This window comes from Chionomys nivalis, chromosome 16, assembly GCF_950005125.1.
Source record: "Chionomys nivalis chromosome 16, mChiNiv1.1, whole genome shotgun sequence".
Lineage (NCBI taxonomy): Eukaryota > Metazoa > Chordata > Mammalia > Rodentia > Cricetidae > Chionomys > Chionomys nivalis.
In genome coordinates, this window is record NC_080101.1 from 15,463,724 (window position 1) to 15,478,360 (window position 14,637).

General features: G+C 45.1%; 1 protein-coding gene across 5 annotated transcripts in view; it reads right to left on the bottom strand.

Moving 5' to 3' along the window:
• Positions 1-14,637, bottom strand: part of Palm2akap2 (PALM2 and AKAP2 fusion) — a 409,534-nt gene that overhangs the window by 104,283 nt on the left and 290,614 nt on the right. The gene's annotated exons all lie outside the window — the stretch shown is intronic.

The window sequence follows — 14,637 nt, forward strand, 5'->3', positions numbered from 1 at the left end:
AACCTCCCCCTTCTATAGAGCAAAAACCGTGCCCTTCTCAAAAAAGAAATATAACTAACTCCTCCATTCCCTCAAAAGGTCAGGACATAACAGTAAGTGGAGAGCCATGAATAAGAAACCATAAATCAATCGTTCCCATGGTATGTACATGTGTGTATGTGCATGACTGTGTGTGGCTACATTTGCAGGTGGCTACGGTTGAATGTGTGTTTGGATGTAGGTACAAGAGTGTGTATATGTTCATATGTGTGTAAGAAGTGTGTTTGAATGCAGGTACATGAGTGTGTGTATGTTCGTATGTGTGTAAGAAGTGTGTTTGAATGCAGGTACATGAGTGTGTGTATGTTCGTATGTGTGTACGAAGTGTGTTTGAATGCAGGTACATGAGTGTGTGTATGTTCGTATGTGTGTAAGAAGTGTGTTTGAATGCAGGTACAGGAGTGTGAGAGTGCATGTGTGTGAGTGTGTACTCATGTGTGCATGTACACTTGTGTGAGAGTGTGCTATGTGTGAGTGTGTATTTGTCTTGAGCTCTTCTCCCCGGTTCTGGACCCAGGAATCTGTATTTATGTGTTTGCATTCATTTCTGCCCCACAGCCTGATTTGGGGAACAGTCACCCCGAGTAGGGAAAGGAGGATGTTGGCAAACAGGACAGGGCCAGCGGGACAGGGCCAGCGTCCTCCAGAACACTTGGCTCTGGGATTGTGTTTACTCCAGCTGCCGGCTCCTGGCGCAGGTTGCCAAGCCTGCCTTTCTTTGCTTCCTCTCAGGGGTCCCTCACTTCCTGTGCCCGGAGAAGCTTCTTTCCTGCCTATTTCATGTTTATTTCCTTTTCCCAAATCCTCACACTTGGCCTCTCCTTTGCCGAACTCTCTGACATAAGAAAGTGGTGGCCTGATTCCATCCTCCTGACTGTTTCAGCCCTTTTTGAGCAGTTTTTTTAAAAGTGTGCCTATGCTGGGCGGCGGTGCACACGTCTTTAATCCCAAGAGCTCGGGGAGGCAGACAGGAGGGTCTCTGTGAGTTCGAGGCCAGCCTGGTCTACAAAGCAAGTTCCAGGATAGTGAGGACTACACTGACCTGTCTCAAAAAAAAAAAAAAAGAAAGAAAGAAAGAAAGAGAGAGAGAGAGAGAGAGAGAAGAAAGAAAGAAAGAAAGAAAGAAAGAAAGAAAGAAAAAAAAAGAAAAAGAAAGACAGAAAGAAAGACAGACAAACACGTACCCATGAAAGCCAGGTGAGGTGCCTCATGCTTGTAATCACAACACTCTTGAACTGAACTGGGGATGCTGGGAACGGCACCCTTATGCAAGTTCAATGACAACCTGGCCAGTTCTAGGTCAGGCTGAGCATGGTATGAGTTGTCTTTAAAAAAAAAAAAAAGCCTGAAGAAAAAAAAAAAAAAAGCCTGCTCAGTCTATCATCCCCCTTAAGGAAAGAAGCAGTGAATTAAATCGTAGCACATACATATAATCCTAACCTTCAGCTGAGGCTGAAGGATAGCAAATTTGAAGCCCGCATGGGCTACATGGTGAGTTCAGGCCAATCTAGGTTACCAAGTGAGACTTTGTCTCAAAAACTAAAAATCAGCTGGGCATGGTAGTGCACCCCTGAAATCTCAGCACTCAGGAGGGGAGTCAGGAGGTCAGACATTCAAAGTATTCTTGAATTCGCATAAGTTAAAGGCCTGGACTACGTGAGACTCTGTCCTAAAAAGGGACTGTGGAGGAAAGGGAAGCTGTACAGGTATATACTACTAGATGCTGCTGGGCCTTGATGTCTTGGCTGCAGAGGTCTGTACACTCATTTGCTGTTAATAAGAACACACTCAGGGGAGCCTAGCCTGTTTGGATGCTCACCTTCCTGGACCTAGATAGAAGTGGGAGGACCTTGGTCTTCCCACAGGGCAGGGAATTTGGACTGCTTTTCAGTATTGAGAGGGAGGGGGAATGGAGTAGGGGGAGGAGAGGAGGGGTGGGAATAGGGGGAGGGGAGGGGGGAGGGGGGCAATATGTGGGAGGAGGGGGAGGGAAATGGGAAACGGGGAGGAGGCAGAAATTTTAATTAAAAAAGAATAAAATAAAAACAAAAAACAACAACAAAAAAAAGAACACACTCAGGGGAGCTGGAGAGATGGCACAGTGGTTAAGAGCACTGGCTGCTCTTCCAGATGGACCTGGGTTCAATTCCCAGCACCCGCATGGCCGCTAACAACTGTCTGTAACTCCAATTCCAGGGGATCCGACACCCTCACTCAGATACACATGCAAGCAAAACACCAATGCACATCAAATAAATAATTGATTAATTAAAAAAAGAAAGAGAACACACTCGTGTATTAGTTTGGTCATTAACAAGGAAGTCCTAGGAGGTCTAAGGTCTTTGTGTCCTGGCTGAGAATTTTTTCATTGTCTAACCGATGGAGCATTTGAAAATTCTAGTAAGCACTCCAGAGACGAGGCCCTCAAGACAGAAGCACAGAGCAAAGTGCTCTTTAAGCCCGGTGCTGCACACTCAGAAGATGCTTATGATACATGGAATGCAAACAGCCTGCTCACATTCTGGGATAAGCCAGCGCCAACAGCAAGAAACCCTTAAATTCTCATCAAGACTTCTCACCAGTGACCCACGGTCCATGCAAATCAACCTTTTGATTCCAAGGATGCTTAACTCTTTTCTCAGTGTTAAGTACGATGGAGAATTTTTGTTAGCTTGTGTCTGGTTTCAGTTTTGATACTGGAAATCATACTCAGGGCCTCACTAAGCAAACACCGTATACCACTGAGCTACAGACCTAATCTGGAGAATTCTGTTTAAGCTGATTGGTGCCTTGTGTTTGGTGTGTTAATTTGCGACCCAGGCTAGCTTTGAACTCCTGGAGAGCCCACTTCAGCGCCACAAATGCTGGAATTACAGACAGGTGCCATCACGCCTGAGTTATTGTTGCTTTGTTTTGCTTTGTTTGTTGCTTTGGTTTTTCAAGACAGGGTTTCTCTGTGGAGCCCTGACCATCCTAGAACTCCGTTCTGTAGACAAGGGTGGCTTCAAGCTCAGAGATCCACCTGCTTCTGCCTTCAAAGTGTGGGGATTAAAGGCGTGCACCACCACCACCATGCCCAGCTTTGTTTTGTACTGGCAACAGGCTAGGGTGCTTTACTAATATGAACAAAGCCTTGAGTTTGACTACCACAAAAATGAGAGACTGTGAGAGACTATGAAGGTTTTTTTGTTTTAATGTTGTTGGCTTAGTGGTTAAGAGCACCTATTGTTCCTGTAGAGGACTTGGGTTTAGTTCCCTGAATCACATCAGGCCACAACCACCTGTAACTCCAGGTCTGGAGGATCTGACTCCCTCTTTGGGCCTCAGCAGACACGTGCACAGACATACAAGAAGACAAAATACCCCATCATAAACTATGAACAAAAGTCTTTTTAAACCTTGTCAGAGTGGGGCCATGGTCAACACAAAATCACTTTAGAAACCACAGGAGTTACGCTGGCCATGTATGGTCCAATAAATAAATGAAAGCCCTTGCCACCAAGCACGGCAACTAGGGCTTGATCCTGGGGAGGGAGGGGAGAGTTATCCTTTGCCCTCCGCATGGATACTCATGGAACACATGCACGCACGTGCACACACACATAAACAAACAAACAAACAAATAAATAAATAAATGAAAATTTTAAAAATTAAAAAGAAACTGCAGTTGGATTTTATAATAATAGTTTTATAGCTGCCCAGTGGTGGTGCACGCCTTTAATCCCAGCACTCGGGAGGCAGAGGCAGGTGGATCTCTGTGAGTTTGAGGCCAGCCTGGTCTACAATAGCTAGTTCCAGGACAGGTTCTAAAACTACAGCAAAACCCTGTCTCAAAAAACCAATAATAATGATAATAATAATAATAATAGTTTTACAATCCCAGCATTCAGGAGGCTGAAGCAGGTGTTGAAGGCCATAAACCAAAACAGAACAGAACAACTCTCAAACAGAACTTTTTATAAAAGAAAGAAACCACAATAACTTATAACAAAAATAAAGCAGGACATACACCACAAGAGTTTTCATCTTATCCCATCTTCTGACAGGATAAGCCCTGTCCACTGTCCAGCACTGGCTCCTGGCTACTAAGTAATTCATAGACGGCTGAGATAAAGCTGCCCGTGGGAGGGAGAGCAGGTGCTGGGAGGTAGGGTGCTGCTGCTCACATGCTCCTGTGCCAGACGTGGGCTCTTTGTTCCTTGTTTTCCCTCCCTTGTATGGCTGAGGACATGACAGAATGTTAGTGATATGACAGCAGAGCAGAGATAAAAAATCCCAGGGCACTAAAGCCGTACTTCTTACTTCACAATACGGCAGCATGTCAGTTAAAAAGTAAATAAACAGAAAGGTCAGGAGCACAGAGCTATGCTTAGATCTTGCTCCATCACTTTCTAAGACTTAGGCTCAGCAATTACACCCTCGCCTTCCCTGCATCAGAACTAGTCCGGCTGCCTGGGTGTGGTAGTGCATGCTTTCCACTGCTTGTTGGCCCCACGATTCAGTCAGGTAGCTAAAGCAGGAGGATGGAGAGAGAGAGAGAGAGAGAGAGAGAGAGAGAGAGAGAGAGAGAGAGAGAGAGGAGAGAGAGGAGAGAGGAAGAGTTCTCACTGCTTGGCAAACTGTTTTAGTCAGTGAACCAATCATCTTGTCTGAACATAAGCTTTCGCTCTGTCTCTCTCTCTTTTTTTTTTTTTTTTTTTTTTTTTTTTTGTTATTTTGAAACAGAGGCTCACTGTGTACCCCTGGCTAGCCTAGAACTCATTTTTTAGATCAGCCTATCCTTGAATTCACAGAGATCCTCTTGCCTCTACCTCCAGAGTGTGGGAATTAAAGACATGTGCCACCACTCCTGGCTTTCATTTTCTTTATTTTTGATTTAAAAATATTTATTTATTTTATGTGTGTTGGTGTTTTGCCTGCATATATTTCTGTGTGAGGGTGTTTGGAACTCCCTGGAACTGGAATTATAAATAATTGTGAGCTGCATGTGGGTGCTGGGAATTGAACCCGGGTCCTATAGAAGGGCAGCCAGTACTCTAAACCACTGCACCTTCTCTCTAGCCCCGATTTTTAGCTTTTAAAAGATCTTTTTATATATGAGTGTTTCGCCTGTGTGTATGCATATGCCTAGTGCCCACAAAGACCAGAAGAGGGTATTGAACCCCTGGGACTGGTTTGAAACCACCATATGATCATTAGAAACAGAATCCAGTTCCTCTGCAAGATCCACAGATGCTCCTAACCACTACGCCAGCTCTCCAAGCCCTACATACATTCACTGCAACTGGATATGCCGGTACACACCTGCAATTCCAGCAGTAAGATCAGGAGTTCAAGTCTCACCCTGGCTACATAGTGAGCTCGGGGTCAGCTTGGGCTATGAGAGACACCAAAAAACAAAACAAAACACAAATAATTTATAGGAATGTCTTGATTGTCATTGCAAATTTTGTTTTGTTTAGTTCCAGATGGGTCCTTGTGTGCAAGGCAAGTATTTACTACTGAGCTATGCCCTTGGTCTCATAGAGTGCATGTTTAGTCACTGTCGGTTTTTACTACAACAGATATTAGCAAGGGAGAAAACCCTGGAGGATGAGAAGAGGAGATGGGAAAGGTGAGGTAGAAGCACTGGTTGCTCATTTAAACAACCTTCAGTGTTTATTGAGCAAGGTCACCCCTCCTGTGAGGCCAGCAGTTGCTCTTGGGGTTTGGGCTAGAGGGTGAGGCCTTTGGGTTCTCTAACTATCTCAGAAACATGGGGTCCAGGGCAAATGACCATGTGAATTCCACTCAGGCTTTCAGAACCATTTCTGATCATTTGGAGTGTGCTAAGAAGCATACACTGGGCCTGCAGACAGCCCAGTTCCCTGCCTATGTGGGATTCATCTTGACCACTTTTCCACAGCATTTCAGGCTGGTGGTTTCCGTGGTTGCCGTCTGTGGGTTCTGAGTTTGGCTTGGCTTGGTTATTTCTGCTGGGAAGCCACAGGCTCTACCTCTTACACATGAACCTTGTTTCCAAACTAGCTGGAACCAATCATTGTTAAGATAACGCGTGTGTCTCCCCTGGGCTGACACAGAAATTGCAGATAACACCAAGAGTGCCGTCAGACACTCCCATCGCAGGAACGCTCAAAATGTACTTAGAGGAAACACAGGGATGTATTGAGGAAATCTGGGAATGTTTCAGAACCTTTACTAGAAATAGCCCCGCCAGTGCCATCTATTTTAGGAGGCAGTCACTCACTGAGAAGTTCTTTCTTTCTTTCTTTCTTTCTTTCTTTCTTTCTTTCTTTCTTTCTTTCTTTCTTTCTCTCTCTCTCTCTCTCTCTCTCTCTCTCTCTCTCTCTCTCTCTCTTTTTTCTTTCTTTCTTTCTTTCTTTCTTTCTTTCTTTTCTCACAAAATAGGGCTTCTCTGTGTAGCCCTGGCTGTCCTGGAACTCACTCTGTAGACTAGGCTGGTCTCGAACTCACAGAGATCTGCCTGCCTCTGCTTTCTGAGCGCTGGGACTAAAAGCATATGCCCAGCTCTATTTATTTATTTATTTATTTATTAAATCTTGTTATAGCTGTAAGCAAGGCTGGCTTTGAACTCGTTGCTTCTGCCTCCCAAGTACTGGGGTTGCCCAGTATGCTTCATCATGGCTGACTTCTGAGAAAGAGGACATCTTAGCAAGCAACCAAGTTTGCGACAACACAGGAATATTCCATTGGGGCTGGTGTGATGGCTTGGGGGGCAAAGGCACTTGCCACAAAGCGGGTTTGATCCCCAGAACCCATACAGTAGGAGAGAACTGACCATGCAAAGCTGTCCTCTGACCTCCAAACCCGCAGGCCCATGCACACCCACCAACACCTACCTACATGTACACACTCAATATAAAAATAAATGGAATAAGAGAGAATATTCATTAGCATTTTACAAACGAGAATGATTGCTTGATCTGCAATTCCAGCTCCTTAGGTGGCTGAGCAAGAGGATAAGAAACTTAAGCCTGACTCAGGCTCTCATAGTAAATTCAAGGCCAGACTGGGAAACAGAGTGACCCTGTCTCAAAATTTTAAATAAGCTGAAAGTGTTCTTGGTGAGGAGAAAGCACTTGTCTAGTCAGCACAAGACCCTAGGTTCAATCCTTGTCACCTCCTCAGACAAGCAATAAACCAAACACACACACACACTGGCACACACACACACACACTGGCACACACACACACACTGGCACACACACACACACTAACACACACACACACACACAGAGGACTGGCATGGTGGAATACTTGTAATTTTAGTGCTTGAAAAGTAGAAGCAGGGTGATCTGGAGTTCCAAGTCAAAGTCAGCTACGTGACAAGTTCAAGGCCAGCCCTTGGGTTCAAGGGCTTACATGAGACCATGGAGGGGAAGCCAATGGGTTCTGGGCAGAGTTTCCTACGATTTTACTTCGTAGAGAAACTGGATCCAGTTAAGAACCTTAATTCCTAAGGAAAAAAATGTGTCTAGAGAGACGTTTACAAATAGGTCATCAGGGCCTCAGTACGTGGCTTAAACTGAAAACTGACTTCAAACATCAGGGCAGGCACTGCAGGTCCAGGCCACTACACTTGATTGTTACCAGTATACTGTGCACAGCGAAACTACACCTCTGTCTGGTTTAAAGTTCCATAAAATACATGTCTTAAATAATAATGACTGGAGTCCATAGTTTGGGAGTAGGCATTTTCACTGAACCTCAACAGACCAAATGTGCTGACTAGTCTTATGTCAACTTGATACAAGCTTTGGTTATTTGAAATGAGGGAACCTCGATTGAGAAAATGCCACCATAAGATCCAGCTGTAAGGCATTTTCTTAGTGATTGATGGGGGAAGGCCCAGCTCATTTTGGGTGGTGCATCCCTGGGCTGGTGGTCCTGGGTTCTGTAAAGAAAGCTCACTGAGGGCTGGAGAGATGGCTCAGCGTTTGAGAGCACTGGTTGCTTTTCCAGATGACGTGGGTTCACTTCCCAGCACTCACATGGCAGCTCACAAGTGTAACTCCAGTTCCAGGGGATTGGGCATCCTCATAGACATAGATGCAGGCAAAAACACCAATGCACATAAAATAAAAATAAATAAATTGAGAGAGAGAGAGAAGAGAGAGAGAGAGAGAGAGAGAGAGAGAGAGAGAGAGAGAGAGAGAGAGAGGAGGGAGTTGAACAAGCCAGGGGAAGCAAGCCAATAAGCACTCCTCCATGGCATCTATATCAGCTCCTACCTCCAGGTTCCTGTCCTGCTTTCCTTCAGTTAGGGACTATGATATGGAAGCATACGCCAAATAAACCCTTTCCTCGCCAACTTGCTTTTGGTCATGGTGTTTTGTCACAGCCCAGGAAGCCCTAACTAGGACACCAGAATAAAATCAAAGTGGAATCATCCACATGGAAGTTACTTGTCATCAAACTCAAAGAGAGTGAGCTGCCATCCAAGCCTTGAAGAAATCAGGCCAATGAGAGGCAGCCAAGTTCTCCAAGCAGAGCATCACAAAGGGCTTCTGCTTCAATGCTTATGCCCGTTCATCCTTGGGTCCCTACAGAGGAAGCTGAAGTTGATCTGCAGTTAACCATCACTTCTATTGTTCCATCTTCCCGGCCCCTCCTCTACAAAGGAAGCAGCCCTGAGACAACCAATCTGCTTTTACCATTTGTTTTTTTCCTTTTTATCTCCTTTAAGACTATAAAACCATCTGTTCAGCTGACGAGGCAACTTCCTATATCTTACAGAACCACTGACTGTTTCTAGAATCCAAAACAAGGCCGCTTAAGATCATCAAATTGAAGCCAGGCATGGTGGCTCACAGCTGTGGTCTCAGTACTTGAGAGACTGAGACAGGAGCATTGCCACAAGTCTGAGGCTAGCCCGGGCTACATAAGCAAGACATTGTCTCCCAAAACCCATAAAATATCAAGAAACAGATGTTTGAGCTAGACTGCAGTTTTTATTGACATAGTTATCAGTTTTGAAATAAAAAAAAAATCCAACAGCCAGGCATGGTGGCGCATGCCTTTAATCCCAGCACTTGGGAGACAGAGGCAGGTAGATATCTGTGAGTTTGAGGCCAGCCTGGTCTACAGAGTAGTTTCAGTACAGCCAAAGATACACAGAGAAATCCAAACCCACAAATAACTAAACATCAAAGTGCAGTGGGCATGTTTTCTGCATCCTCCTGCCTGTGGCTTCTAGACCAAGCAAATGGAAACACAGACTATGCAGTGAAGCTGAACTTTAAACCAACAGCAAGCGGTTTCTTAGGGGAAGTATGAAACATGCTTTATGCAGTATTTGGACATACTTACAGCTAAGAAAGTATTGCTTAAGAATTATTATCTCCAGTTCAAATTTTAAAAGTAAAGATTTATCTATTTTCACTTTACGTGAACGAGTATTTGCACGTATGTGAACCACAGCACTCAGTTCCCATACAGGCATTGAATCCCCCGGGACTGGAATTACAGGTAGCTGCGAGCTGCCAGATGGGCATTGGGAACCAAACCCAGCTCTTCTGGAAGAGCAGCCTGTGCTTTTAGCCAGCAAGCCATCTCTCCAGCACTTTAGCCTTGAATTCTGTATCCTCCTACCCCCACTTTCCAAGTGTTAGGATCACAGGCATTTCCATCCCTGGCTGTTTTTGTTTGTTTGTTTGTTTGTTTGTTTTGCTGTGTTTTTTGTGTGATTCTAAATATAATATTTCAATTTATTCTTTGAAATTTTCATAAATGTGTCATGAACATATCTATCCCCTACTTTTCTCCTTTGGCTTCCCCCCAACTCCCAATCCAACTTCATAACTTTTTTTAAAAATAATTTCCTGACTCAAATTAGGGCTACCCGTTTCACATGGATGTGAGGTTGTACCAGAGACCACATCCATTAAGGAAAAGGGATCGCTGTCTCCTCACCAGCAGCCATCAGTTGTCAAAAGCTCAGGTTATAAAGCTGCTCTGTAGACCAGGCTGGCCTCGAACTCACCCAGATCTGCCTGCCTCTGCCTCCCGAGTGCTGGGATTAGAGGCTTGAGTCACCACTGCCAGGGGGTAGCCAGTGCTCTGACATGCTGAAGGAACTGTCACTCCAGCCCCGGCACTGGACTTCCAACTGGTGTGATTTTGTGCGGGTCTTGTGTGGGTTACCACAGCTACAGTATTCAGCAGTATTTCATGTGTTCTTCCCCCACCGTGGCTCTTAGATTCTTCCCGCCCCTCCCTTCTGTGATGTTCCTTGAGCCTTTCAGAGGTGGATTGTGCGCTGACCTTTTGAGATGGGTTTTTCTTGTGTGCACTAGCCTGGCCTCACATTCAATATTCTGGGATATAGGCATATGCCATCACATCCAGCCACAGATGAGTGTATTATGTAAAAAAAAAAAATGAAAGGTAGTTTTTTACATACCTCATGATAGACTTGAACTCACAGAAATTCTCCTGTCTCAGCCTCCTAAGTGCTGGGATTACAGATGAAAGCTATCACACCCAGATAAAAATATGTTCTGACTTGAGTTTTTGTTTTTTTGAGACAGGATCTTGACATGCAGCCCTGGATGGCCTGGAACTTGCTATGTAGACCAGGCTGTCCTTGAACTCACAGAGACCCTTCTACTGCTGTCTTCCAAGAGTTGGTATTAAAGGCGTGCCCCACTGCACCCCAGTGAAAATAAGCATTTTGAGAAATCAAGACTGTTTCTCCCAGAGAGGAAATATGATGAAATGTGCATGTGAGCCTCGGCTGCCTCCTCCCCACCACAACCAACCCCCACGGCCAATCCACGGCCTTAAATAGACTCACTCGGAGACCTAAAAAAGGGAAGGCATGGTGAAAATGTCCTTTAGCCAGGGGACAAATTTAGAGCAACCTCTTTGTGAGTGCACAGCATCGGCAGACGTAGGGTCCCAGATGTGTCTTCTCACCCTGGGTCCCCAACACAAAACAATGCCCCTCAACGTTGTCATCCTTGAGAACAAAGGGCAATGACTCTCCACAATGGGCTCTCAGAGTGGCTTTTTATACCCAAAGCCAAAGAAAGCCATAACCCGTGACCTCTATTCACCGCAGAAGAGTCCAACCCTTTCCCTGCTTTTGTAACAGAGAACATCTGCCCAGTCTCAGGGGACAGCATTGCTCACAGTGACACGTTTCACACGAACAGAACAGAAGCATCCTCTTCACATGTGGCGGTCCCCCCAGAGCCTTCCTGGACTTGGAAATGTGCCCTTCTCAGTCATCCTACCCACAGCCTCCTAAGGGTGCCGGTTTTGTTTACGGCTTAAGCAAGGGAGGGATATTGCCCATGCAATGAGAAAGCAAGGCTCTTCCTAAAGGAAGCCGGCATGTTTGCGCTCCTCTGCGGAGACGCTCAGCTTTTAGTCTTTTTAGGCTTTGTTTTCCTTTTTTTAATTGTTTTTGTTGCACTATACATTTTTCTCTGCTCCCCTCCCTTCCTCTCCTAACCTCTTCTACCCTCTCCCATGACCCCCACTCTCCCAATTTCCACTGGAGATCTTGTCTTTTTCTCCTTCCTATTTAGATCCATGTATGTCTCTCTTAGGCTCCTCTTGTTTTCTAGGTTCTCTGGGGTTGTGGATTGTAGACTGGGTTTTCTTGGCTTTATGTCTAAAAGCCATTTTGAGTGGGTACATATTACGTTTGTCTTTCTGGGTCTGGGTCACCTCACTTAATTTTTTTTTCTAGATCCATCCATTTGCTTGCAAATTTCAAGATATCATTATTTTTTACTGCTAAGTATCAAGACAGGGTTTCTCTGTGTAACAGTCTTAGCTGTCCTGGAACTAGCTCTGTAGACCAGGCTGGCCTTGGATTCACAGAAATCTGCTTGCCTCTACTTTCCAAGTGCTGGGATTAAAGGTGTGTGCCACCGCCGCCTGGCTCTTCCCCCACAACCCTTAAAGATAGGTTTTCATTACGCAGCCCAGGTTGGTCTCAGACTCACAGAGATCTGCCTGCTGCTGCCTCCTGGGTGCTGGAGTTAAAAGCATGCACTACCACACCAGGCTAGTTTTTAGTCTTACTGTGCACAGAACAAGAGGGCATAGTAGAACCCACCATGTTGACATTGAAGAAGCCATGTATTGTTATCCAGGACTGGAGACGTGTCATTACAGATAGAAAATGGAGTATTTTATGACCAGGTTTCTAAGAGAATAGGAGTGGCTTTGAGGGCGTGATATAAGCTACTAACAACAGAAAGGAGGTGCTGGAAGCAGCTTTGGAGCGGGTCTTCCCAAACCTGCACTCCAGTCACAATGAACTTCTTCCCCGGGCAGGGTTTTAGAAGGACAGGCTCAAGCGCTGTTCCCTCTCACCTGACCCAAGGCTTGTAATAGCAAATCACATCCCAAGGACTGGAGAGATGGCTCAGTGGTTAAGAGCACCATCTGCTCATCTAAAGGTCCTGAGGTCAATTCCCAACAACCACATGGTGGCTCACAACCATCTGAAATGAGATCTGGTGTTCTTTTCTGGCCTGCAGGTATGCACGCAGGCAGAATACTGTATAAACAATAACCAAATTACATCCCAGCGTTGAAGAGTTCAACGAAGATATTTTCTTTTCGTTACATGTAACTAAGCAACAGGGAAATAACATAGTAAAGTGTTTGCAAGCTTGAAGATTGGAGTTTGGCCCACAGAAGCCAAGTTAACAAGCCAGGCATGGTGGTGTGTGTTTGTACTCCCAATGCTGGGAAGGTGGGGAGGGTCCCTGGGAGTCACAGAGCATCCAACCTACTTGATGAGCTCCAGGGCCAGTGAACAATCTTGTCTCAAAACCAAAGGTAGATAGTATCTGAGGAGCAAAGTGAAATGTCCTACACACACGTGTACACACACACAGACACACCAGAATTACTAGGAAGGCAACTTTACATTATGGACCAGATGAGAGTAACCTCATGAAATCGCCACATTTTACTAAAAACAATCCAAGACCTTCTAGCTTGTTCCGCATCTTCCAAACAAGAGGTCTAACTGCTACTCATGTTTCTTAAGATTTTGAATTGCTTCCAGGAGTACCTAACTTCTTCCTTGGAAGAGTTCTGCCGTCTTCATGGTACATATCATCACAGATAGCCTGCCTAGCTCCACATGGAAGTTCCTGGGAGCCTGGTTACTCTGCCCACATGCCGTCTAGAGTTAACTTGTTGAAAACCGTGTGATGTATTATCCCCATGGGTTCAGAAATCTAGAGTGCATTTAATGCCTGGAAACTATGTTGTGATGTTTCCAGGTAAATGAAAGACCTTTTTAGTACAGTTATTGCTGGCAGAGGCAAACTTTTGAGACCTCTTTTTGCCCTCTTGCACTCTTCCTGATTTTTTTTTTTTAATCCAGGTTTCCACAATCAGCCTGGATGACTAGACCAAATGCTGCTAGTTCAACCAGGTTGAAATTCTGAAAGAGCAACTGTGCAGCCATAACTCTGCAAAACGTTTCTCGAAACAGTTAAGTACCATCTCCTCTCTTCAACTACCTCCCTGAGAATTTGGGTTTATAACAACGTTACCGACAGCAAGCAGGAACAACTCCTAAGTCCAGCAATTTGTGAAAGTACAAAACCAAAACTAAACAGGGCTGGGATGTAGCTCCAGGCAGAACACTTGTGCTAGGCCCCGGGTTCCTGCCCCAGAACCCCCAAACCCCCAAACAACAACGTACTGGCACACTCATTAAGCCAAATGCTATTCAGCAGTAATAGGAATGAGAAGGGTGCTGCCTGGCGCTTTCTCGTGTATAGCTCTCCCTCCAAATCATGCTAAGACAGACACAAACGCTCACCCCTTAAGACTCTAGAGGCTGGAGTTGGGGTCAGAGTGGTCCTGACTGACAAGGGAGAGGGCATGCAGGGTCACTGTGGTGACGAAGGTATTTTAAGGCTGGTGGGGTTGGACATGCAGTTACATGGTAGAGTACTTGCCTTAGGCTTGTAATGATGCATTTGCTAAAAGTATTGAACCAAACACATGGATGATCTTTGTGGTATAAAAAGTATATGCCTTAAAAAGTTGTATTTTTTTTTTTTTAAAGCTAAAGGGAACGAACTGGGTGTGGTGGCAGAGGTGGAGGCTGAAACAGGAAAATTAGAATGCAAAGTTGCCCTTAGCTACATAGAAAGTTTGAGGTCAGCCTGGGCTACATAAGTAAGACCTCTTATCATGTGAGTTTCAAGACAGGGTTTCTCCATGTATCCCTGACTGTCCTGCTATTCACTCTGCAGACCAGGTTAATCTCAGACTCACAGAGATCCACCTGTCTCTGTTTCCCACGTGCTGGGATTAAAGGTGTGTGCCAGCACTGCCGGGCTTATTTTAAGGAAAGAGAAAAGGAAGGAAGGAAGGAAGGAAGGAAGGAAGGAAGGAAGGAAGGAAGGAAGGAAGGAAGGAGGGAGGGAGGCAGGGAGGGAGGGAGGGAGGGAAGGGACAAAGGAATGGAGAAAATTAATTTTTCTGTTTGGTTTTGTTTGTTTTTAAGGAACTGAAATTTCAGAGCCTCTAAAATGTGAAAAACAAAAAGAAACTGTGTGCTACAAGAGAATAGTGCTTTGGATCTCTGGC